A 24,872-nucleotide genomic window follows, 5' to 3' on the forward strand; every position below is an offset into this window, starting at 1 on the left:
AGGCTTAGGCAGGAGGATTTTCATGAGTTCCAGTCCAGCCTGAAGTGCATAGCGAGACCCTGAAAAAAAAAAAAAAAAGCCTTAAACCTGACTACATATTCTTTGTGGTGAATTCTGGTTCTACTAGCTATATAGCAAGGATAAAAATAGTGAAGTCCGTGATTTCTTTATTTGGTCGATCCTCTCCAAATGAGACTGCCAATAGAAATATCTAGCTTCATAACAGAAGCGCTTGATTTAAAATGTAGTATTGAGCAAAGACTATTCCCTCAACACCGTCTCTCCCCTTCATTCTCCCACACAGAGTTAAAATAACAAAAAGAAAAATGAAAAACCACTAAAATTTTATTTGACATTAATAAATGTGTCCTCAGGATTCCTTTTTGAAAATAAACAAGTAATATTTTATGACTACATCATCTGAGCTCTATCAGATTGCTCTTGTAGATAGCACTTGATTTTTCTGGTTTTGGATCTTTACCCTCTACCAGCTTGATGCTGACAATTTTGCATCCTACTGTTTAGACTTTGATTGTCCATAGATCTGTAAAACTGCAGTGTCATTAGGTAGCAAGCAAAACTATTTCCTTTGGAAGGCCAACAAAAGGTAGAATAAAAGCCCTGAGTATGGCCTCTGGAAAGAATGGGTTTTATATTACAGATGCACAAGGGACTCCTCAACCTGGTCAGATTTGTTTTGAGGAGCACATACTCTTTTGTGGCATGCCATAATGCACTTTCAGTGTCTGCTTTCTATTTATTTCAAGTTAACTTTGCACAGAAAAGCCTGTTTTTAAAATAGAAGCTTTCTAAAATTTTTAAAATTAAAGCTTTCTAAAACAAATGTATATTTTTGGGATAATTATGAAAAGTTGTTACTTAATTTGCATAACTACTTTTTTAATGGAACAATATAGGATGGATAGATAAGGATTTATATTTTCTTCAAGTACTTGACAGTTTCATGGAGGTGAAGAGAAAGAGTAGAAGTACATTGAGGAGTGGAGTGTGGTACAGTCATAATTATTATATAATCAGCATGTTAGGAAGTATGCGTGACCTGTAGCATGACAACTAGGCATGTCAAAAGGTCTAAAGGACGTCATGGAAAGAGATGTGGTATGAAAGCTGTTCCACATAGAGCAGAGTGACCAAAACTGGGGATTTACAATGTCATAGGGTACATTGCACAATAGTTAGTATTCATGACATAAAAAAGAACTAGGTCTGGTCTAAAGGAGAAGTTACCGAGCAGCATGTGAAAATGAATTAGAGGGAACCCTAATTACATATGAATGCCTACAACATTGCATGCCTGGCCCAAAATCACATTCTGTGCTCAGGAAACTAGTTTAGGAATGCTTCAGGAATGTCATGGATATATAGAGATGTCTTCATTGCATTATTCCATGTGTACAAGTTTGGTGTTTCAACCCAGAGAGTTGATCACCTGTGTGAGTATGTAAAACAGTTGTTTCCCTAGTGCAGCAATGTTTAAAATAAGTATATTTAATTATGTGTAAAATGGGGGAGCTCAGCTGGATTGGTATTGTGTCTGCCTTGGGATTCAAATATGCCAGGGCACATCTGGAAGATTGGTGAGACAGGCCCACAGACCCTATTTTCAGGATAGACTGAGTCACTTGGAGTAGAAAACTCAAGGTAGTAATTCCTTATTCCTTAGTCATCAAAGAGAAAGATGGTTCTGAGTACACTTTAGTCTCTGACTTCTCATTCCCCAGGACCCAGCTTAACATGTTATTTATTGCCAACTTTATAGTGAAAGAGAGGGACTGCAATTAAAAGCAGAAAACCTGTCGAATTCAAATCTCTGTGACGTGTCACAGTACAAGATGAACTGCTGTGGGATATTGTGACTCAAGGCAGGGAGAAAGGTCTTATCTCTGGGTGTTCCTCATGACACTGTGATAGAACAATTAGAGAACCATAAAAAGCTGAATAAAGTTCTAATGTTCTGAAGCAACTTCAGAAACATATAACCTGTTTTTGTCAAGTGTACACAATTAAAACATTACTATATATCAGAACCTTTCAAATGGGAGTCTAAGGACTCCTGACAATTGAGCGATATATTCTGTGGGCCTGCAAGTTTTCTGTAAGAAATATTTATTTGTTTTTTTTTCATTTTATTGATAATCGGTAGAAATAATGTCACTGCATTCTAGGTAATCTGGATGAAATAGTCTGGAACTACGCACTGTCATGTAATGTTATTAACTGCATGACACTCTAATTGTGGGCTAATGAAAATGCAAGATCAATTAAATATGCAAATTATATATTTAAACTACGTGAAAGCCAAATTATTATGTCACACATTCCGAATGAAAATTTCACAGTAATTTGAATGGAGAAGAGTTGTAAAAATTTGAATCATCCTAAGATTCAAGGCAATATAGCTGTGTTAAATAAGTTCCACAGTAGCAGGCATTTCCATGTTTATTTCAGGAGGACAGATTTGTTGGAAAATATCTTTATTACTTTCTTTTTACTGGGACACAATACCTGACACCCACAGGCTAAAGGGGGAAAGGTTTATTTCAGCTCACAATTTTCAGAGGTTTCAGTCCATAGTTGACTAGGTCCAAGGCAAGGTGGCCTGACAGAGGACAAACAGTCTATGGCATGACAGTGGGAAATAGAGTGAGATCAAGGAGAAGTGAAGGACATAGACCCTTTCAGGCCATTCCTCCATGACCTACCTCCTCTAAGGAGCTTTCACCCCCCAACATCACATTTAGATATAAAATCACCAGGGGACTAATCCACCTGATGCCCTGGTACCAAAATAACACTAGCTGGAATTTATTTCAGCTAATTTTGCATTTATAATTTAAAAAAATAAGACAAATGAGTGAACAATACCAACTATTTTTTAATTGAATGTGAACTAAGGAATTTCCATTTGAACAATTTTTGACACTGTTTTAATTCCTTTTTGGATGCTACTCAGATAAAGCAAACATCTACATATGAATCCTTGTACTATATATTGTAAAACTCAGGAGATACAGATCGTTCTGCTTTGTCTAGAATCAAAATGAGGCTCAGAAGAATTAAGTAATTGTATGATTGACACTTACTTATAAGTCTCCTGATCTCAAGTCCACAAATCTTTACACATATTGTTAGCTCCTTTGGATAATATATGTACTCCTTTGTGCTAGCCAAAAATCCACTTAGCATTAACAAATGAACTTTGCTCATATTCTTATCAAGGAATATGATCTCTCATTTAATTAGACACCACTGATTTACCACATGACTTGAGCTTTGAGTCTTTCTAGTTTTTCAAATAAGTTCACATTTATCTTGACATTTTTCTTGCCTTTTATGATAATAGCACAAGATTCTATATTTCTGTAGCACAAGATTATAAAATTTCTTCTTCCTACTTAAGGGAACATTACATAATAGAATTTTAGTTGTCATAAAAAATTTGCAACAGAAGCTCTGGGAGACTGAGAATTATTCAGACAAATCTCTAGTGACCAGTATTGAATTCCTTAGGGTAAGGAGTTTAGAACGAAGGTACCAAAAGGCTTTTAGATAGGAGCAACAAGTTATACTGTTCAACCTGACAGAGAGTGAGCACATTTTACTAGTATATTTATTATATGTTCTATAAAAAAATTAGGGAGAAGTTTGAAGCTTTCTAACACAAAGAAATGATAATATTTATGGTGATAGAAAGACTAATTGTCCTAATTTTATTATTACAGTGACATATATTGAACTGTCTCACTGTAGCCCATAAATATGTAGAAAATGTGTCAAATAAGTTAAAGAAGCTTTTTAAAAAATTTAATTGAGGGCCTATGGGAAAAAATAAACATGCTGTAGAAGAAAAATGTTAGCAAATATATTACAATTCGAATAACTTTTAACACCAAAAAAATTTCCTTTCTCAAAGATAATACCTCTGGGATTTGTTCAGTAGTGGGTTTATTGAATTACAAGACACAGATATTTTCACAAAAGTGAAAGAATTTTGAAAAAATGGTCAAGTCAATGTTAAATATACTTACCTTTGTGGTTATTCTCTGGTTGATTAATTCCTGTAACCATGTCAACCAAACAGACAGATTTAATCGAGAATTGCAATAAAAATTTTGTCTAAAATGTTAAAATCATCCAATTTTTATAAAATAAGCTGTCACAACTGAATAACGTGGAAGGAGAGGCAAATACTGTCTTGGAACAATCAATGCTGAACAGAACAAAGAAAAATTACTCTAAATTTTCAAATATTTACCATTCTAACTTCTTTATTTTTCTTTTTAAAATGTTATTATTTTAAAGAGAATAAAATAAAAAACATTAAAATCTTTACAGAATTTCAAAACAAGATGATATGAAATCAGCAATGGTTGTTGTATTGCATATGGTTATCTTCAAAGTAGTTGTTCAGATTACCAGATGTAAGCATGCAAAATTGATTTAAAAAATTAAGCATTAATGATTCCTTTCAACAAGTCAACAGAAATTAATAGTACAGTTATCTTAGCTATCTTGTGTATTTTCCTCTTATTAAATTTTAAATACACGTATCAGTGTATAAATATGTAAAGCAAAGGATCCTTAACTTGCAATTTTCAGCACTGAAGGATTCTTGATGCCATTTACTTCTATTACTTGAATTTTAAAGATGTGAATATATTGTACAATGGATGTTTAATTTTCATCATTCATAATATAAAATATACACAGCATGTTATAGACAAAAATTTTCTGAGGTAGATGAAATGGAAGTGAATAGAAATTTTTAATGTATTTCTCTGACATTTAAGGAGAAAATGCTTCAAACACATTGAATGGGTTTTTAATGCCTACTTTTCTATTTAAATGGGGTGAGTGTAGGAAGACAGTACTGTTAATTAAAATACTTCTTTAGAAGGGTAAATAACATAGATAGATATCTTTTTTTCCCAAAATTAAACACTTTCAATACTATTTCTGAAATCATTTACTAAAGTTATGTATTATGTGGGGGAAGAAACAAACTAGGCTTCTACTAATTTTGGTCATTTTATTTATTTATTTATTTACTTTTTATTTATTTATTTATTTTAAAAATAAAAGGAGGGAAATATTAACAGACAGACAACATTTTACAAAATAGCAAAGGAACAGTACAGACAGTACGGAGTTACAAACAAAGTGGTGGGGAATTAACAATGCTTGTTGTATTACATATTGATATCTTCAAAGTGGTTTTTCATGAAAACAGATATAGACATACAAAGCTGATCAACCAAGGACTCATTGACAGTTTCTTTCAGCAAAGAAATACAAGACAGTAGAACAGCCATGTTAACTATCCTGCATATACATACTAATTTTGGTCATTTTAGTAGGCTAATAAATTTTCAGTGAGCCATGAACTTGAAGTGCATTACTTTCAAAATCACCTTTTTGGAGTCTTCTGCAAAAAGGAGAATACATCCTTACCATGTCATAAGACAATAAGCTTCACATTTCCCTTTTTATATCTATTGAAGAGTTAGCAGCCTTTCACTCCTGCCATATGTTTATTTCCCCTTCTGTGTGAATGGGAAAATAAGCACTCTCCTACCTTCCTACAAGAATGCAAATTGACAATACATTTTGCAGAGCAATTTGGAAATACCTCTTGCAGTGAGGTAAACAATTTACACAAGATCACTCTCTTGAGAAACACTCTCAGAAACCCTAAGACTTCTCAGTAGTAGCAATGCAGGGGACATAGGTTACACTTGTCTAGTTGCAAAGTAATTGAACATTCCTTAAAGTTAAAAAACTATTTCAGATAAGCTAAGATTCTTGGTGGCTACATGGTCAAACTTCCAGATTTATTCTGTTTCCGCTTTATCCCTTTTCCATGGATGAGATCTGGACACAAAATTGACGTGGGATTATGGAAGCAAATAGGGATATCTAGATCAAGAGTTATCTTGCTCTATTTGCACCTACTAACCCCTTATTTAGATATAGTTCATCTCTCCTGGTTTGGGGGACATGACACTCTATTCTTCATCTGTTCTTGAAATGCTTATAATTAATATAATCTACAGTTTAATCTCTTTATAGAGAAACTAAGATGGATTTCTAGAACAATTAGCCAATTATTTTTTGCTGACTAGGCTGCCCGTCCTGGTTCTTGTTGTATAGCTTATCCTTTGAGATTTATCAGTCTCTTTAGGCTATGTACTTTAGTGCCTATGGCATCTTGATCTCAAGAAACCTGAAATGCATTCTACTCTTTCAACACGTTTTCATGGAAAACTTTGGAACTCTTTTATGCCCAGTGAAAGCTGCAGAAAAATGGAGGGTGGTCCCCTCAGTCTTTCTAGTTTATCAAATATACAATATCACCATTTCCATTCCAGTACATCCACCTCAGGTGTGTTTGGCAAACTGTGAAGCTTTATGTTTCAGATTTCTATGGGGAAAAGATTCAGAAAACCCACATTTAGCGACCTCCTTTCTTTTCTTAAAATTATTAATACTCTATCCCAACCCCTCCAATTAAACCTAGGACTAGGATTTCTAGGATGGGGACACTAAGCTCTATTTTAATAATATAAACACTGTGTTTAAAATAGTCTCCTCTTTGGCACCTTTCATGTTTGTACCAGCATTGGCAGTTTTCCTCATTCCCTTCAGCAAGAATGCATCCACTTGTAGTCTCTGTCCTCGCTACACTGTAGGTTATGGGTAGTAGATCCCTGTGCTCCTCTCCAAGGTTTGTTCTTCATATACAGAGGAAAGCATTCAAATTTAACAAATTTCATTCTTTGTCAAAAGCATCATAGCTAAAAATAATAGTGTCTCCATTTGCCATTTAGTATATCAGAATTGTAATATAAAGCTGGGCAAGATTTTTTTTTCAAAGTAGTATCCAATATCCTCTAAAGGCCGTGAGATTGAGGCAGTAGATAAAGAATCTCAATTCTACTACACTTTGTGAAAATGCAAAATATGATAGGTCATATTTCAAAAAATATATAAAAGTCACATTACTACAATTTAAGAAATGTATTCATGTCATTCAAGTCATTGACCCCACAGATTGTTAGTCGATACAGGTAACACAAAAAGTAAGTATACAAGAATGTTCATTACAACATTGTTTGTTGATATTATTGGAAACAAATGACTATCAGTTGATAACTAAGTAACATGTTGTGTCCGTAAAATACAATAATATCCTCTCAAAAATAATTAGATCTACATGAAATCATTTGTTAAAATATTCAAAAAAATATTAATTTAAAAAGCAATTTTCAGCTGCACATACCTGTAATCCCAGCATTTGGGAGACTGAGGCAGGAGGATCATTGTAAGTTTGAGGTCAGCCTGCGCTACATAAAGTCCAGTCCAGACTGAACTGCATAGGGAGACCATGTCTCAAATTTTTTTTAAATAATAAAAATAGCAAAAACAATTTCCATAAAATGTGTACAATACACATTAAGCTAAATATCTCTAAGAATAGTATTATAAGAGATTTTTCAGTTTCCCTGTTAAGTATTTTTATAAGATTTGTCTTATTCAGTTCAGAAAATTATATTTGACCGATATAAAAAACTTATTTGAAAAATTTATTAGACCATGTGCTAATAAGTTATAAAATATATCTTAAATGAACAAGTAGATTCTCATTTGCTGGCAAAATACTAGTGCTATTTTTATTAAAAACAACAAAATGATGAGCCTTGTTATTATTACTATGATAGTAATAAGAAATACAACAGAATTAGAAGACAGAATTATTAGCATTAGAGAAAATATATTATTAGGATGTATAAATTATATATTTGTTTATAATTCTACATAAAATTAACAATTCATCATACCTGAAATGCGTTCAATAGGTAATTGTTTATAAAACAAAACTATAAAAATCAGCTACTGCATAAAACAGTAGTAGACAATTATGAAATATATAAGTCACTCAACTATCAACAAAATATACAAATTACCAAGTAATAAGAATAAAAGGAAATGATTTCATTTTTTTTGTTTTGTTTGTTTTTTCTGGTACCGGGAATCAAACTCACAACCTTGTGCTTGCCAGCAGGCACTGTGCTGCTGAGCTAAATCCCCAGCCCTAAGAAAATGATTTCAGTAAGGAAAATCATAGCATTTCGCAGAGATGTATGAATGCATAAAAATGAAATGGTCTGTATTATCAGATAAAAAATGTGTTAGCTTAAAAAGGTGTCAATTTAAGAACTGATGCACATTTGAGCTGTATCCAAATTACTATAAAGATTGAATGTACTTCTAAACCATATCAAAGTGATGTATATGAACACAGGAAAAATGCGTCAACCTGAAAATGAAGTGTATAATTCTTTAGTGTACTGAACCAAGTCCTGCAGATTGGTCCAGTCTGACTCACCTCAACTCCAGTCTTTTCCTCTCGCCTTTCCTCAGGCACTATAATGCTCATTATCAAATTAAAAAATAACCAATGAATCCATAGCTCTGTAGGGCCTACTGTGCATTGGGTACATAAATATTAAAATTAAGTTATATGGTAAGCACTTCACATCTATCACCTCATTTGATTTACACATAAGTCTTGGAAAAAGGATATTATCTTTAATATTCAGATTAGGAAATAAATTCAAAGAAATGCACAAACCTATATTACTAGTAAGTGGAGTTAGAATTTAAAGTCATTTGTGTCTGATTTTGATACTTCAATTAATAACTATTTTATGCTGCTCTTTTAAGAACAAAAGATTCATACGATCTTCAATATTCAAATATTTCAGAGAATCATGGTCCTGACATATGATTAGCTATTGTGGATATTTTATAAAACAATACTTACAGAAATATGTATGTTGTGTGCTATTCCTACATATGTCTAGAAGTAATTACACCAAAATTCAACATAAAGTTCTGTTTTCCCAATGATCATGAATTTATTTAAAATTATATTCTTTATTGCCATACAAAATACAGAAAAAATACATCTCCGAGTTAGCAATTTTATGTAAGGAAAATATGTAAAAAAATCAACATAAAATAGTTTTTAAAAATATAGAATGCTAGAACTTCTGTTTCTCGCCATGAAGTCCTAACTGTTACAGAAATTTCCCTGTTGCCATGGACAACTAGAAAACCAGGAAAAATATGTGAAAAATTTTTTTGAAGAAATTTTTCGCCAGGTAGCAGAGAATTATGATCCCTGAAAAGGGAAAAATGATCAACATGAACCATCTGATTGGTACCACCTGTTTCCTAAAGGCATGCTCAGTACCAACATGCCGAGATAGGAAAAATCAATCTGTGGTCCTGTGGCCTTACAGAGTTACAACAAGCAGAATTTGCATGATCCAAGGTGGCTGGAATTTGCAGGTAGAATACTGGAGAAGCAGGAGTTGCAAAGAGGGAAACCTTCCGAGGTCTGCAGGAAAGACCCGGAGTTTACGGTGATTAAATGCTAATCCATGCATTTGTTGGGTGAAATTGGAAAGGCAAGAGAAAATAACATTAGAGGACAGTTACTAATTCTCTAGGTTCACTGGTGACTGAACTTAGCTTTCTTTCCCATTAGTTAAAGTGGAAAGAATCTGTAAATATGTGAGACATAATAAGAGTCTTCACAAGGGTCATGTCATATATGTAAAGATAGTTTCAGAGTAAAGGCGGAACTGGACCTTTTGTAACAAAAAATAAAACTCAGCCTAGAAGTTGAATTGAATTGCAAGTAATTTGCAAACACTAGGACCAAACTCCAAAGTAGTTAAGGGAAAACAACAGAATTCAGCAGTGAACAGCGTGATACTTGCAGTGTCTGGTAGCTGGTGAAAAAGTTAACCTAGCATGTAAAACATGAGGTACATATAGCTCAAAACTAGAAGAAAAATCCATAGAAAGTGGTAGTGAAATGAGATTAGTGGATAATACTATTAAAAACCTCATTAATATGCTAAGAGATATGAAATAAAGTAGGGACATAATGAGCAGAAAAATAAAGGATATAGTAAGAGACCCAAATGGAACTTCTAGTGACAAAATGCTAGAGTTGTTAAGAATACACAGGATACAGTTAGCAGTATATTAGATACTCCAGAGGCCGAGTGAAAATAAAGATGGTCAGAATATGATAGAATAGATGTCAGAATATGATCACTGGAACAATATTAATTGGAGTCCATAATGTGAGGAAAGGCAGAAAAACACTTACAGAAATAAGGGGTGAGTGAGGGGATCTCACTATGTATCCCAAAAATATCAAAAGTTTGATAAATAATTTTTATGAGCAAGTTTTATCAGTAAATTGGTCAATATAGATGAAATTTGCAGATTCTTTGAACTACCAAAGTTCAGTGAAGAAAAAATAAAAATAAACACTCTTATGACTATTATAAATATGTATTTCCTAGTTTAAAAACTTTGACCCAGCACAAGGTCACTTTCCATATATTTTCACTGATGAATTTTAAGAGTAATCCATATCTAATACTTCTTCATGGTCCAGAAGACACAATATTATCAGGTATAGCATTGATCTATAGATGTAGTGCAATTTGAAATTCTGGTAGTGCTTAATTTATATATTAACAGGCTAGTTTGAGAGATATATTTGGAAAGCCATGCTACGTGATTTTCAGTTTCACTTCATATTTACTTTGACATGAATCATGTGCATTAAATTTGAATCTAAAACTGAAAAGCAATATGCTATGAAATAAAAAAGATACATTATACTTTGTTAAATTGAAATTTTTATCTCCAAAATCTGTAAAAACATTCAAAATGACTGGGATAAGAAGTTTCTTACAAATATATCATATAAAAAGTTATATTTGGAATATGTAAAACACTCTTAAAACTCAGCAAGACAAAAAATCAGATTCATTTTTAGGAGAAATATTTTTAGCAGACATTTCACAAAGATGTAAGTAGCTATTTGTACATAAAAATGCTCAGCACCAGTATTCATTAGGAAAAATGTAAGTGAAAACCACAGTGAGAATAATACACATACATAAAAGTTACTAAGATGAAAAAGCCTAACCATACCAAGTACTTCTTAGGAAGAGAATAAATGAATTTTCCTACATCTGCAGTGGAAGCACAGAAACATTTCACAGTTTCTGATTAAATTAAACACAAAATTGTGATACAAACAATTCATTTAAAAATTAAACTGTATATGCAAAGCCTTGTTTGTTGCAGGTTTATTCATAACAGCCTCAAATCAAAAACAATCCAAGTGTTCATCAAAGGTAAATGGATAAGCAAAAAGGAAAGAACTATTGATACACACGACAACATGGATAAATGTCAAAACAGTGTGTTGAATAAAAATTCCAGAAAAAGAACTATATTCTATTTGAAATTCAAAAGAACCCAAAACTTGGCAACAAAATATCACCAGTTATGGTCTGTTGCTGAGATTTGAGAGAAAAATTAACTGCAAAGTCATATAAGCAATTACTTGGGATGCTGGAAATAATTATTTTTGATTGATCATGTTAATAGTAAAGACTGTGTACAGTTGTAAAGTGCAATCACTACTGTATCAAAATAGATTTATTTGTTATATGTAAATTATACTCAATTAAACTTATTCAAAAATAAAAGAATATGCCACTATCTGTGTGTATTTCAAAGTAGCACTCCAATGAAAATAATGTATCAAAAATAACTTTTAATACTTTCTTATATTTTCTCTTCAAGGTAACCACATTTCTAAAAATGAGTTTAAGATATGACAAACCCTTTAATTTTTGACTATTACTGAAGCATGAGTTTCATATTTTCAGCGTAGTTAAAAGCCTGTGAAGAATTCATTTCAGTGGCTCATTTTTATTGGGTCTTTTTTTGGGGGGGTGGTCAAATCTTTCAAGATTTTTAAGTTTGTTTTTTATTTTATGGAAAAAGATAAAACAAAATTTCATAATAGCTAATATTAAAATTTCATAATAGCTAATATTTCATAATAGCTAATATTGCATATTATTATCTTTAAAGTAGTTACAGTGCAAGGTATGGTCATAAAAATTTATGCAGTCAATATTAGTGCAAATCTTCCCTTTCTGTGAACTAAGAGACACTAATAGTATAACTGATTTGCATTTTTTCTCTTTTCTGTTCCTTTCTGTCCCTTTCCCCATCCTAGTTCTTTTTTGTTTTTGAACAATTTCTCCCCATTTCAAAAAATCTATTGTACAATTTAGACCTTATTTACTCTTTAAGTTTCTCACACCAGGGAGAAAGTACGATGTTTACATATGTGAGTTTAATTTATTTCACTTTTGAGTATGGTCTGAAGTTGAATCCATTTACCTATAAAAGTCTCTAGTTTACCATTCTTTATGGCTGAGTAGTACTCCACTGTATAAAAACACTAAATCTTTTTTATCCATTCCCCAGTTGATGGGCACTTGTGTTGTTTCCAAGATTTAGCTATTACAAATTGTGATGCTATACACATGGATGAAGATATAGAACTGTGGTATGATGTTTTTAATTTTTCTGAGAATATACCCAGAAGGAAAAAAGCTGGTTTGAGTGGGCCCAATAATCCTAGTTTTTTTGAGGAATCTCCACACTGACTTCCACAGTGCTTGCACCAGTCTGCACTCCCACCAACAGTGGACAAGAGTTCCTTTTCCCCCACAACCCTTCCAGCATTTGTTCTTGGTTGATTTCTTGATGATAGCCATTCTTTCTGGAATGAGATGGAATTTCAGTGTTGTATCAAATTGCATTTCTCCAATGACCAGTGATGTTCAACATTTTTTCATATATTTATCTTCCATTTGTAATTCTTCCTCTGAGAAGTGTATATTCACCTCAGATGCTTGTATCTTGATTGGGTCTTTGATGGGGGGGATCTCATTTTTCTCAATTCTTTATATGTTCTAGATAGAAGTCCTTTGTCTGAGGGACAGTTGGCTAAAAGATTTTCCCAATCTGTGGGTTAAATTTTCATTCTGATGATGATTTCTTAGATGTGCAAAACATTTTTAATAAGATGAGGTATCAGTTGATGATTCTTTGAAGTATTTCCAGTGCAATGTGGGTTTTTTCATAAATTCACTGCCTACACATATGTCTTTAAGATTTCTACTTAATTTCTCTTCCAGCAGATTGAGTTTTAATATTTATATCTTTGAACCATTTTAACTTTGGTTTACTGCATGGTGATAGATATGGGTATACTTTTAATCTTGAGCAAGTGGAGAGCTACTTTTTCCAGTACCATTTGTTAAAGAGGTTACCTTTCTTCCAGTGAACATGTTTGGACCTTTTGTCAAAGATAAGTTGGATCCGTGTGTTTGTAGTAGTGTCTGCATCTTCTTATTTGTTCCCTGACCCTCAGGTCTGTTTTTTTTTTTTTTTTCTTGCCAGTACCATGCTGATTTTATCACAGTAGCCTTCTAGTATAATTTCAAGTCAGGGATTGTGATGCCTCCTGTCTTGTCTTTGTTGCCCAGGATTGCTTTTGCTCTTTTGGTTCTCTTCTGGTTACAGATGAATTTTAGGAATGTTTTCTCTAGATCTGTGAGGTATACTAATGGTATTTTGATTGGGATTGCATTGAATCTGTATAGTAGCTTTGGGAGTATGGCCATTTTCACAATGTTGTTTCTTCATATCCATGAGCCAGGGCTATCTTTACATTTTGTGATATCCTCTTCAATCTTCTTTTTCAGAGTATGGTAATTTTTAACGTATAGAGCCTTTATTTCCTTTGTTAGGTTCATTCCTAAGCATTCCATTATTTGGATGCTATTGTGAAGGGTGTGGTTTCCTTAATTTCTCTCTCAGTGAGTTTCATGTTTGTATACAGGAATACTATTGACTTTTGAGTGTTAACATAATATCCAGCTATGCTACTGAATTTGGTAAATAAATCTAGAAGTCTTTTGGTGTAGTTTTTGGGCTCTTCTATGTAGAATATCATGTCATCTCTGAAAAATAATAATTTAAATGCTTTTCCTGTCCTTATTCCTTTTACTTTTCTTGTTTAATTGCTCTGGACAATATTTTCAGCACAGCATTGAGTAGGATTGGTGATAGTGGACATCCTTGTCTTGTTCGTGATTTTAGAGTGAAAGCTTTCAGTTTTTCTCCATTTAGTATGATGTTGGCTGTTGGTTTGTCACAGATGGCTTTTATCAAATTGAGATAGAGACTATCTATTCTGATTTTTTGTAATGTGTTTATCATGAATGAATGTTGGACTTTATCAAAACCTTTTTCTGCATCTGTTAGGATAGTCATGTGATTTTTTTTGTCTTTAGCTCTGTTGATATGATTTATTACATGTATTGGTTTGTATATTTTGAACCATCCATGCATTTCTGTGATGAATCACACTTGGTCATGGTGTATAATCTTCTTAATGATTTGCTGCATTCTGGTAGCATCTTATTGAGGATTTTTGCATTTATGTTCATTAAAGAGATTGGCCTGTAGTTTTTTTCTTCCTTGAGTCTTTTTCTTCTTTTTGTCGCAGGATAAATCTTGCCTCCAGGAATGAGTTAGAGAGTATTGCTTCCCTTTCCATTTAATTAAAGAGTTTTAGGAGTATTGGTATTGTCTTCTCTAAATTTCTTGTACAATTCAGCAGTGAATCCATCAGGACCTGAGATTTTCTTTGTTGGTAAGTTTTTATTTACATTTTCAATTACGTTACGTGCTACTGTGTATTTTGAATTGGTAATTCATACATATCTAGGAATCTATCCATTTCTTTTCTGTTTTCCAGCCTAGGAGATAAAGAATTTCAAAGTAAGTATTGATGATTTTCTGAATTTCCACAAGATCTGCAGCGATTTCACCCTTTTCATTCCTCAGTGTGTGAATTTGAGTATTTCCCTTCCTTTTCTTCATAAGGTTGACTAAGTATTTACCAATTTTATTTGTTTTTTCAAAGAAGCAACTCTTCAATTCATTAATTCCCTGTGTTATTCTTATGCCTACATTGCATTATTTTCTGCTCTGGTCTTTATAATTTCCTCCCTTATATGAGCTTTGGGTTCGACTTGCTCTTCATTTCATAAAAGCTTGAGGTGCATTATTAGGTTGTCTATTTGTGCTCATTCTGTTTTCCTGATGTGAGAGTTTACTGGTATAAATTTCCCTCTTTAGTACTGCTTTCATTGTAACTTAGTGCTGGAACCCACAGGTTCCAGTATGTTGTATCTGCATTTTTGTTTAATTGTAGATATGGTTTAATTTCTTCTTTAAGTTCATCTGTGACCCGCTGTTTGTTCAGGAGGCTGTTATTTAATTTCCACGTTTTTATGGACTTTTTGTGGTTTCTTTAGCCAATAATTTCCTATTTCATTGCACTATGGTCACATAATATGCATGGAATAATTTGAATTCCTTTGCATTTACTTAATTATGTTCTTTGGGCTAGTATATGGTCTATTTTAGAGAATGTCCTGTGTGCAGCCGAGAAGAACTTGTATTCTGATATTGTTGGATAGAACTCTCTGTAAAAATCTACTGAGTCCATTTGTTCACAGGTTTGGTTCAGTTCTTATATGTCTTTGCTGATTTTTGTCTTGTTCTATTTTTTATGACAATGGGGTATGATGTACTCTCATTGCATTTGTGTTATTGTTTATTTAATTTTTCATGTATATTAATATTTATCTTGTGTACTTGGGTGGTCCTGTATTTGGTGCATAACTATTTATGCTTATTATCTTTTCCTCTTAATGTTTTCCCCTAACCATTATCTAGTGTCCTTCCTCATCTCTTTTGATCAATGTTGTCTTAAAGTTCACATTATCTGCCAACAATGCTACCCATGCTTTTTTCTGGGCTCCTGTTGTATGCAGTATTGTTCTCAATAATTTTACTTTTCATCTATGAATTTCTTTTTGAGTTAAATATGTTTCTTGTATATAGCATATTTTGGTTCTTGTTTCTTGATTCATTCTGCCAGACTGGTTTCTTAGATTGGTGAATTTAAGCCATTTATATTGATGTTTATAACTGTTCTGTATTTGCTTATCTTTTCCATGTTATTCTCATGCTGTTGGTTCCCTTCTTCTCCTCTCTGTTTAGTTGCTTGCCCTTCTGGTGGTTTCTTTCTGTTGTTGTTCTTGGGATTGTGGTGACTTTTATCTCTGCCTAGAATATGTTTCAGTAAACTTTGTAGGTGTTAGTTTGGTGGTTGTGAATTTCTTCAGTAGTTCTTTGGCATCAAAGTATCCTATTTATCCATTAATTTTGAAATATAATTTTGCAGGGAACATAAGTCTGGATCAGAAGTTATTTTTTTACTGGACTTAAAATACTTCACTCCAAGTTCTTCTTGTTTTGGGGGTTTATGTTGAGAAGTCTGCCATGATTCTGATGGCTTTTCTTTGTATGTTTTCTGTTTCTTTTCTCTAACAACCTTTAATATTTTGTTCTTGTGCTTAATTTCTGGAATCTTGATTATTATACGTCTGAGTGTAGATTTATTTTGGTCATGAGTTAATTGGAGTTGTATATGCCTCACTTATTTGTAAGTCAGATTCGGTTCCCATGTTTGGGAAATTTTCTGGTATTACTTCTGCAAATAGTCTTCTTATGTCATTTGTGTTGACACTTGCTTTTTCATTGAGAACTATTGTTCTTATGTTGTTTTTGTTTGCATCTTCTTGTGTGTGTGGAATTGTTATTTCTTGATCACTTGTTATTTTGAAGATATCTTTCCTTTTGCCATCACTAGCCATGACCCTCTCTTTATGTCTGAAAGTCTGTCTTTATTTTAATTCAAGTGATTTTGTCAGCTTTCAGTGGAATTTTTTATGTCCTGGATATATGTCTGCATCCATTTCATGCATTCTGTTTCTTTCCTATAATGATCATTCATCATTTCCATCCTTTTCCCATCATCATCTTTTTTTTTAAAGCTATCTTTTTTTAAATCTAACTGTACATTTGCTGTGCAATTCCTTCATGAATGTTGACATTAATTTTTTTACCTGAGAGATTATTTCTGATCTGATTTCCTCTATAGCCTTATGAATTTGTTTCTTTACTTTAGTTGCTATTATTTCAGAAATTTCAGGTGTGTGTCTTCCATTTTCTTGTATCTTGTTGTCTCCTGGATTTGTTCTGTGTGGCTGCTGGTCTGAGATTGCGTCTTGCTTCTCTGTCTTCTCATTTTCTCTTTCAAAAATTTTTATTTTTTTCTTTGTTTATCCTTTTTTTTTTCTGTACCAGGAATTGAACTCACAAACTCATGCTTGCCAGGCAGGCACTGTGCCATTGAGCTATATCCCCAGCCCCTCTTTGTTTATCCCTGTAAGCTTTTGTAGTAGGTGGCTATATCACTAGTATCAAGTCTTCTCTCAGAAAAGTCTGTTCTTCAGGAATGACTGCTATGTGTCTTGGTTTATTTCTGTCCCAAGATCCTACCTTCCCAATTAATTAAGAGTGAGATTTTGGTATCTGTTTGGCTCAGTCCCCAGGTTTTTGGTGCTGGGCTGTGGTGAAAGTATTATTGCAGAGCTTTCTGGTATTGTTACAAAAGGCAGAACAACTGATTACAAGAGATATGACTTCCTAACTAAATTAGTTTAATTAGCAGGAACAGTAGCGTCAAGTACAGTTTAAAAACTGACACTGTGGTAGGTGTTATTTTATACCTTAAAAGATATTATTTTTGTACCTTAAAACACAGGAGCAAAATCTAAAATTATATAACAGAACTGATCATAAATTGGGAGCTTGTATTCAAAGTGTTTTCCCTTGGTAAAGTAGTTTTATCCTGTCGTAGGGCTATTTAAGGATAGTGAATAGAACAGTGGAGCTGAAAAGAAAGCAGAAGCAAGGTTGGAGGACAAAGAATGATCATGCAGACTTTGGGAGACTAGAGAAGAGGGAGAAGAGAAAGAATGAAGGAGTAAGCAAGGGATTATCTGAACTTGGTCTCTACGTTTGGGGGATCAGATTAGTTCCTATGGCTAGAATTTTCCCCAGCCATTTAGAAAAGAGGAACACAGAAAAGAGAGAAGAAACAGAAAGAAAAAAGGAAGACAGAGAATTGGGCCAGTCCCCGTCCACCTGCTTCTATTCCATGTGTCTTTTTCCCCAAGCACAACGCTGGTTCACCTAACTTATCACCTGTTGGCTAGCGTTATTATTGTTGCTTTGGACTTTTCCACACCGTTAGTTCTGCGCATCCATCCTATAGTCCCTAGTCTGGACCCTACTGTGTTGCTGGCATTTTCTTTGGTCTTTAGGCCTTCTCAAGAGTTTCACCTCAGTTGTGGCAGCAGCAAGGGAAGAGGCTGATCTCTGGGCCTTCCAGCATGCTTCATCTTGGTCACAGCAGCAGTGGTGATGACAATCAGAGGGGTTGCCCTCTGCACTGTTCACTTGTGTCACAGCAATGGCAGTGGGATGTCTTCAAGTTTTTAATATATATTCTAGATATAGCACTTTGCAGAATAACTGACAAAATTTTTTGTTCATCCTGTAGGTTGTCTCTTCACCTTGTTTGGTGTTTCCTTTGCTGTGCAAAAGTTTTAAAATTTGATGTAATCCCATTGGTTGATCATTGATGTAATGTCTTGTGAAATTGGGGTTCTGTTCAGAAAGTAGCGATGGGAAGGGGATCTGGGGAAGCAGGAAGAAGGGAGGGCAAGTGAAAATGATCAAGATGAGTCATACAGATATATTCATTCTTCAAGCAAATGTAATCACTGTATTTCACACATTTTAAGACATTTTTAAAAATTGTCAAATAATACTTGATTCAGATTCAGTAGATTAGGCATCTAATCCCAAATCTTCCATTTTCATGATGCCCGTTCTTCCATCACTTGGTCTCCTTCCAATTCACTAAAGATCTCTCTCTCTATTGCCTATTGTACATTTTGTAATTTAGTTTTTAATTTATTTCTTATTTAGGTTCCTGTGTCTGTCCAAAGTAGATTTTCTATTTCTTATCTTAGATCACATTTTTCCTTCTTTCTTGGTGTATCATTTACTTGGTAGATCAGGTTCTTAAATAAATTCATGAAAATTATATTTAGAAGCTAAGTTTTTGGGACTTCAAATACGAAAAATGTGTTTACTATTACTTCACATATAAGCATTTAGGCTAGAATAAGAATAGAATTACATGTGAAAAATTATTTTTCATAAATGTTTAAAAAGTGTTATTTAATATATTTTATCTTTCACTGTTGCTGCTGAGGAAGCCAACACCATTCATACTGTTAATCCTTTTAATGTAATCTATTTTTTATTCACCCCAGTGTTCAAGTATTTACTCCACCCCCAGTTTCATAAGTATGTGATATGTTTTTCATTGCATACCAATAATGGCCTATAAATTGACAGGTGACATTATTTAACCCATCAGACTGACAGAAAGGACATACATACAGTACAGATGAGTAAAGGAAATGTTCTTGCTCTCCTTTGGATGTGAGCAATAAAACTTGCAGGCCTCATTGTAACTGCCAGTCATCTTGTGAATATTTAAGAAATCATTTAGGGATATATACAAAGATGGAAGGGGTAGAAAGAAAAGTGGTTCTTAATCATATCAAATGCTATTACTGGAAAATATCCTACCTGTAAACTCTTTTATTTAATCAGATAATTAATGTGATTATTATTCAAGGAGGCATAAATGAATTTCCTTTTTTTAACTTGAAGCATCCTGACTGCTGTAGGATGCTTGTAAGATTTTCTTACTACCTTAATTTTTTAATGTCTCATAACTTCAGTAATTCTTTCTGCTACATATTTCACATCACCTTTCAACCTAGAAACTAATATCTTTCAGTTGGAAGAAATACTTCATTGTATCTTTGATAATTGCTTTCTTTTTACTTCTCTGTTTTCCCATTCTGAAATGTCAACATAAATAGGAGGACAAAGTTAGATGAGCATTCTAAAATAAGAATTCTTAAGTGAACTCCAGGGAATTCACTTATCAGCTACAGATGAATTTTTACCTTCTTAAAATTGTATGCAAAATAATGTGTTTGTGTAAGTATTCTCCATTTTTCCTGAGAGGAAACCCAAAGCTAATTTAAATTTTTTATTATGCAGAGAAGAATCATTCCTCAAATGTCACAAGTCCTTAAGTTTGCAAACAAGCATAGCTGTGAAGTGCTGACTCGTTAAAAATGAAGGGGAGGAGGCAACAGGTATGGAGAAGGTAAACTCTGTGAGTAGTTTCTGACACTGTATGGGACATGCGTGGCTACTAAATTTGTTTCATTCTAAAGAAAAAAAGGTTAAAAGGCTAAACAGCCATTTGACTGATTTAAAAGGGCAAAGTAAAATATCTCATCTGTTACTGCAGTAGATGGACAGCTTTGTAGCTCTCAGTTGAATATTAGCCAAAAAGTGAATGTGATTTGAGATCTTACTTTAAAGAAAGAAATAAGTAAATCTTCAATAATGAAATTAAAATCTTTTTGTGTGCCAAAGTATCATCTAAAGTTTTATTATACTATAAGATGTTTCATACAGTAAATAATATTATATGAATAGCTATGTATATACTTGAAATTTTAATGAAAAGGAAAATTAAACTGTTGTAATGGAAAGTCTTTACAATTACTTTCCAAAATAGCATCTTAAATTGTTCAATTTAAGAATACTTTTGGCAAAGAAATGCATTATAGTAAGTACAATAATAGTTCTAAAACTCCTTAAAATATTTCACTTTTTTCTACCATTTAAAATTACTATTTGGATAATGCTGGTATCATTTCAAACAAGCCACCTTTAAATAGTTTTGTTATATATATATCTACATAGATATCTATATATCTAGATATATAGTTCTAGACACATAGATATAGATACATAGATAGATGTATTTGTTCATAACTTGTTTCATCAAAATATCATGTTAATGGGCTTACAGGTGGTTTACACTGGAACTGCTAAAAACAAGAGCAACTGAGGATAGTAAGTCATAGAAAGTATAAAACTCAACCCCGGCTCGAGTCTTCAGGGCTAAGAGGAAGAGCAAGTAACAGAGTGGGATGAGTCTACATTAGGCACTGATGAATTTTGGTTAAAAGAATGAGGGACTGAGGTTTTGTAGGCCAGCCAATAAAAACATAAAAACGTGCCTACTGCTATTATGTGTTAGCTGAATACAAATGAAAACTGCAACAAAATATTCCTACGCCTTTAGTAGAATGGCTACAATTGATAACAAAACCAACAATGCCAAGTGCTAAGAACAGTGCAGAGAAACTGGAACTCTTATGTGTTGCTGGTGGTAGTGGAAAACGGTTTGGCAAATTTGGAAAAATAGAAAGTTCCTTGTAGAGTTTAAACATACTCTTACTATTTGGTGCATCAATTCCCATCTAAGGTAATTTTGAACTCTTCTGTATTTGTTATTCAGATTAATGGGGTTCATTTTATCAGATATTTATATACACAGAACGTTCTTTGATCATCACATACTTTGATCACTCCCTTGCTGTGTTCACTACCTGTTTCACATTTCAGGGGAGTTTTAATGTGTATGATATATTTTGCTCATGTCTGTACCTCCTTATTGCCTACACTTACATCTCTCCTAATTCTGTTTATTGCATTCCTCATGTCTAATAATATTCTCTCTTCTGTCATATTTTTGAGATTCCATATACTAGGGACAATATGTGATTTCTCTTTCTGAATCTGGCTGACTTCACTCAACATCAAAGTCTCCAAATCCATCTATTTTCCTATAAATGACTGAAATGTGTCTTTCTGTATATCCCAGTATTATTCCATGATGTGTATATATGACATTTTCCTTATTTGCTTATCTCTTGGTAAACACCTAGGCTAGTCCCATATATTGGCTATTGTGAATTGTGCTACAATAAGTACGTCTGTGCAGGTGTCCCTATAGTATGCTGCCTTTCATTGCTTTGGGTATGTAACAAATAGTGGTATAGCTGGATTAAATGCTATCTCTCATGTTAGTTTTTTGAGGAAACTCCATATTGATCTCCATAACTGCTGTGTTAATTCACATCCTCACTAGTCATACAAACGAGGTCCCTTTTCTCTGCATCTTCGCCAGTATTTATTATATTCTTGATGATAGCCATTCTGACTGGGATATGATGAACTCTTAAAGATGTTGAGTATTTTGTCATGTATTTATGGCCAATTTGTACTTTTCTGAGGTCTGTTCAATTCATTTGCTTATTTAAAGGTTGGACTATTTGATGGTTTTGTGTTAAGTTCTTTTTAAATTTGAAGTATTGATCCTCTATACAAAAAGTAGCTGGTAAATATTTTCTCTCATTTTCTACATTGTCTTCATTCTGTTAGTTTCTTCCCTTGATGTGCAGAAACTTTTGAATTTGATGTAGCCTCATTTGTTGATTCTTGTTATTATTTCCTGTGCTACTAAAGTCCGATATAGAAAGCTTTGCCAGTGCCTGTGGCATCAAGTGTTACCCTTACATTTTCTTTTTGCAGTTTCAGAGTTTCAAGTATTACACCTAGGTATCTGATCCACTTTGAATTGATTTTTGTATGGAGTGACAGATAAGAATATAATTTCAGTCTTCCACAAGTGGATATCCAGCACTCGCAGCAGCATTTGTTTAAAAGCTGATCTTTTAAATGAAGTATTGCTGAATTTGGTTTGTGAGTATTTTAAGGATTTTGACATGAATGTTCACCAATGTCATTGGTTTATAGCTTTCTATTTTTGTTGTATCCATTTCTGGTTTTGGTATTGGGGCTAGGCGCTCATAGGATGAATTTGGAAGCATTGTTTCCTTTACTAGTTTATGGAATAATATGAGGAGCACTGATGCTAGCTATTCCTTAAAAGTTTGCCAAAATTTCCATCTTAATTATTCACACACGAATACAACATACCTCCACACAAGACTTGTTCATAAGCATTCATAGCAGTTTTATTCACAAAGTTTATACTTTGAATGCTTTAGAATGGCCATTAGCATGAAAATAAACAAGTAAATCGAGATGTAGTCTTAAAATGGAATACCTTGCAACAGTAAAAGGAATAAACTGCAAAGCATACAAATCATAGAATATCAAAAATGTTATATTTAGAGAAGCAAGACAAGCACAAAATGTAAATATTTATCATTTAGTTTGCATGAAATTTTAGAATGTCAAAATCAGGCTGTGGAAGAAGTCTTGTCAGAGGAGGATAAAAGAGGAAGAGATTGCAGTGGCATGATGGAACTTCTGTGTTGATGGGACTCTGCTGTATTTTTATTTGTGTAGTGGTTTAGGATGTTTATGTATTTGTCACCTCATCAAACAATGCTCTTAACATCTATGTATTGTATTATAAGTTACACCAAATCAAGTAATATAAAAGATTAATAAATAAAGCAAAGCATATATAAAATAAATAAAGCCTAGGTAAAGGGTTTAAATTTCATACATAAGAATTGGAGTGAATATTGAGATAGCAAACTTGTCAAGAGTTGGGCTCCTAAAAGACAAATGAAGCAAAATATTCAAGAAAGATCGAGTGAATAATTGTGTTTGTAAGATTAATTTAGAAAACTAACATTTGTTTTTGTAAGTGTGCAGTAGAATCTTCCTACATGTACTCTTGATTGTGTTTTGTTTTTTTTGTTTTTTTGGTTTTTCTCCGGTACCGGGAACCAAACTCACGACCTTGTGCCTGCCAGGCAGGTGCTTTTGCCACTGAGCTAAATCCCCAGCCCCATGTACTCTTCATTGTGATTGGCCCAAAGTTAATGAAAGAGGAGACACAGGGATAAATATAATGAAAAAAATTGGAAACAAGAAGCATAGTCAACAAATCAGAGTTTTAAACCAAAAAGAGCAGGCACGTAGAAGAATAAAGAGTGAGGAGGCCTGTGTGGTCTCCAGAGTTCTCTAAAGATAAAAAAATTATCTGTCATATTTATTCATGATAAACATATTCCAGTATAGAGAAAATTTGGTGATGGAATTAGAAAAAAGAAAAAGGCTGAACTTATATTGCAGGTTATATTAAGGATATATTCCAACTACTATTTATATCACCAGTGTGTAGTCCAACAGATATAGCTGGCAGAGCATCCAATAAATATTTAAATAATAATAAATAAAGTAATGGTTGGATAAAAAAAACTGGCAAGAGAATAGCAGAAGAATTTTATTTCTGCGTGGGAGAATTCAGTGAGAGTAAGAGAAAAGAGCAAACACATGGAAGTAACGAAATTAATGGATAAATTAAAGCAACTATGAATGACTTGAATTGTACGGGTACTTATGTCTAATCTCTGGTATTTAAGCTCACTATTCTAGATTTTTTTGTGATTTTAATTGAGCACTTGGGAAATAGAGCTAGCCTATATCAAGTTTATACCCAAAGAAGACTACGCTAATCAATTATGGCACTGCTTAAGCTTCAAATTGACTAGGGCTTTAATTCATCTCTTCCAAAAGCAATTGCCAAAATATTAAAAACTGCTAGTAAAGTTAATTATATTCTTCACTTCTATTCTGAAAATTTTTAGTCTAGGCCTAACCTTCCCTGCCCCATCTTATATGTTCCTTAGGACCTGCTTTGTCAGGAAAGGCTTTAAATTTTTAAAATGAAAAGGGTGATCATATTGTAATCATCAAAGATTAAATTTCTATCTCTGATGCAAAGATGAGTAGAGGTATATCCTGAGCTAATGAGTTCAGATGATTAATATGTGGAAAAACAGTTGAAAGGTATTCGTTTCTTGTCTCAAACTTTTGGTTCCTTTGAATCTTCATATGCATTTTCTAGTCTCCATTTTCTTAATTTCTACTTTGATCTTTATTACATCTTTTCTTCTGCTCACTCTGCGTTCAGGTTGCTCCTTTTTTCTAGTTCCCTTCACATGTGTTTAAGTTATTGATGTGGGATTTTTAAG

At 33.2% G+C, this 24,872-nt stretch overlaps 1 long non-coding RNA gene across 1 annotated transcript in view; it reads left to right on the forward strand.

Moving 5' to 3' along the window:
* Positions 1-24,872, forward strand: part of LOC106147610 — a 105,437-nt gene that overhangs the window by 19,210 nt on the left and 61,355 nt on the right. The window contains exon 3 of the long non-coding RNA XR_001232545.1: positions 20,056-20,153. This is a non-coding gene — a long non-coding RNA (uncharacterized LOC106147610). The remainder of the gene's footprint in view (positions 1-20,055; positions 20,154-24,872) is intronic.

This window comes from Chinchilla lanigera, unplaced genomic scaffold (genome assembly GCF_000276665.1).
Source record: "Chinchilla lanigera isolate Chin_1 unplaced genomic scaffold, ChiLan1.0 scaffold00194, whole genome shotgun sequence".
NCBI lineage: Eukaryota > Metazoa > Chordata > Mammalia > Rodentia > Chinchillidae > Chinchilla > Chinchilla lanigera.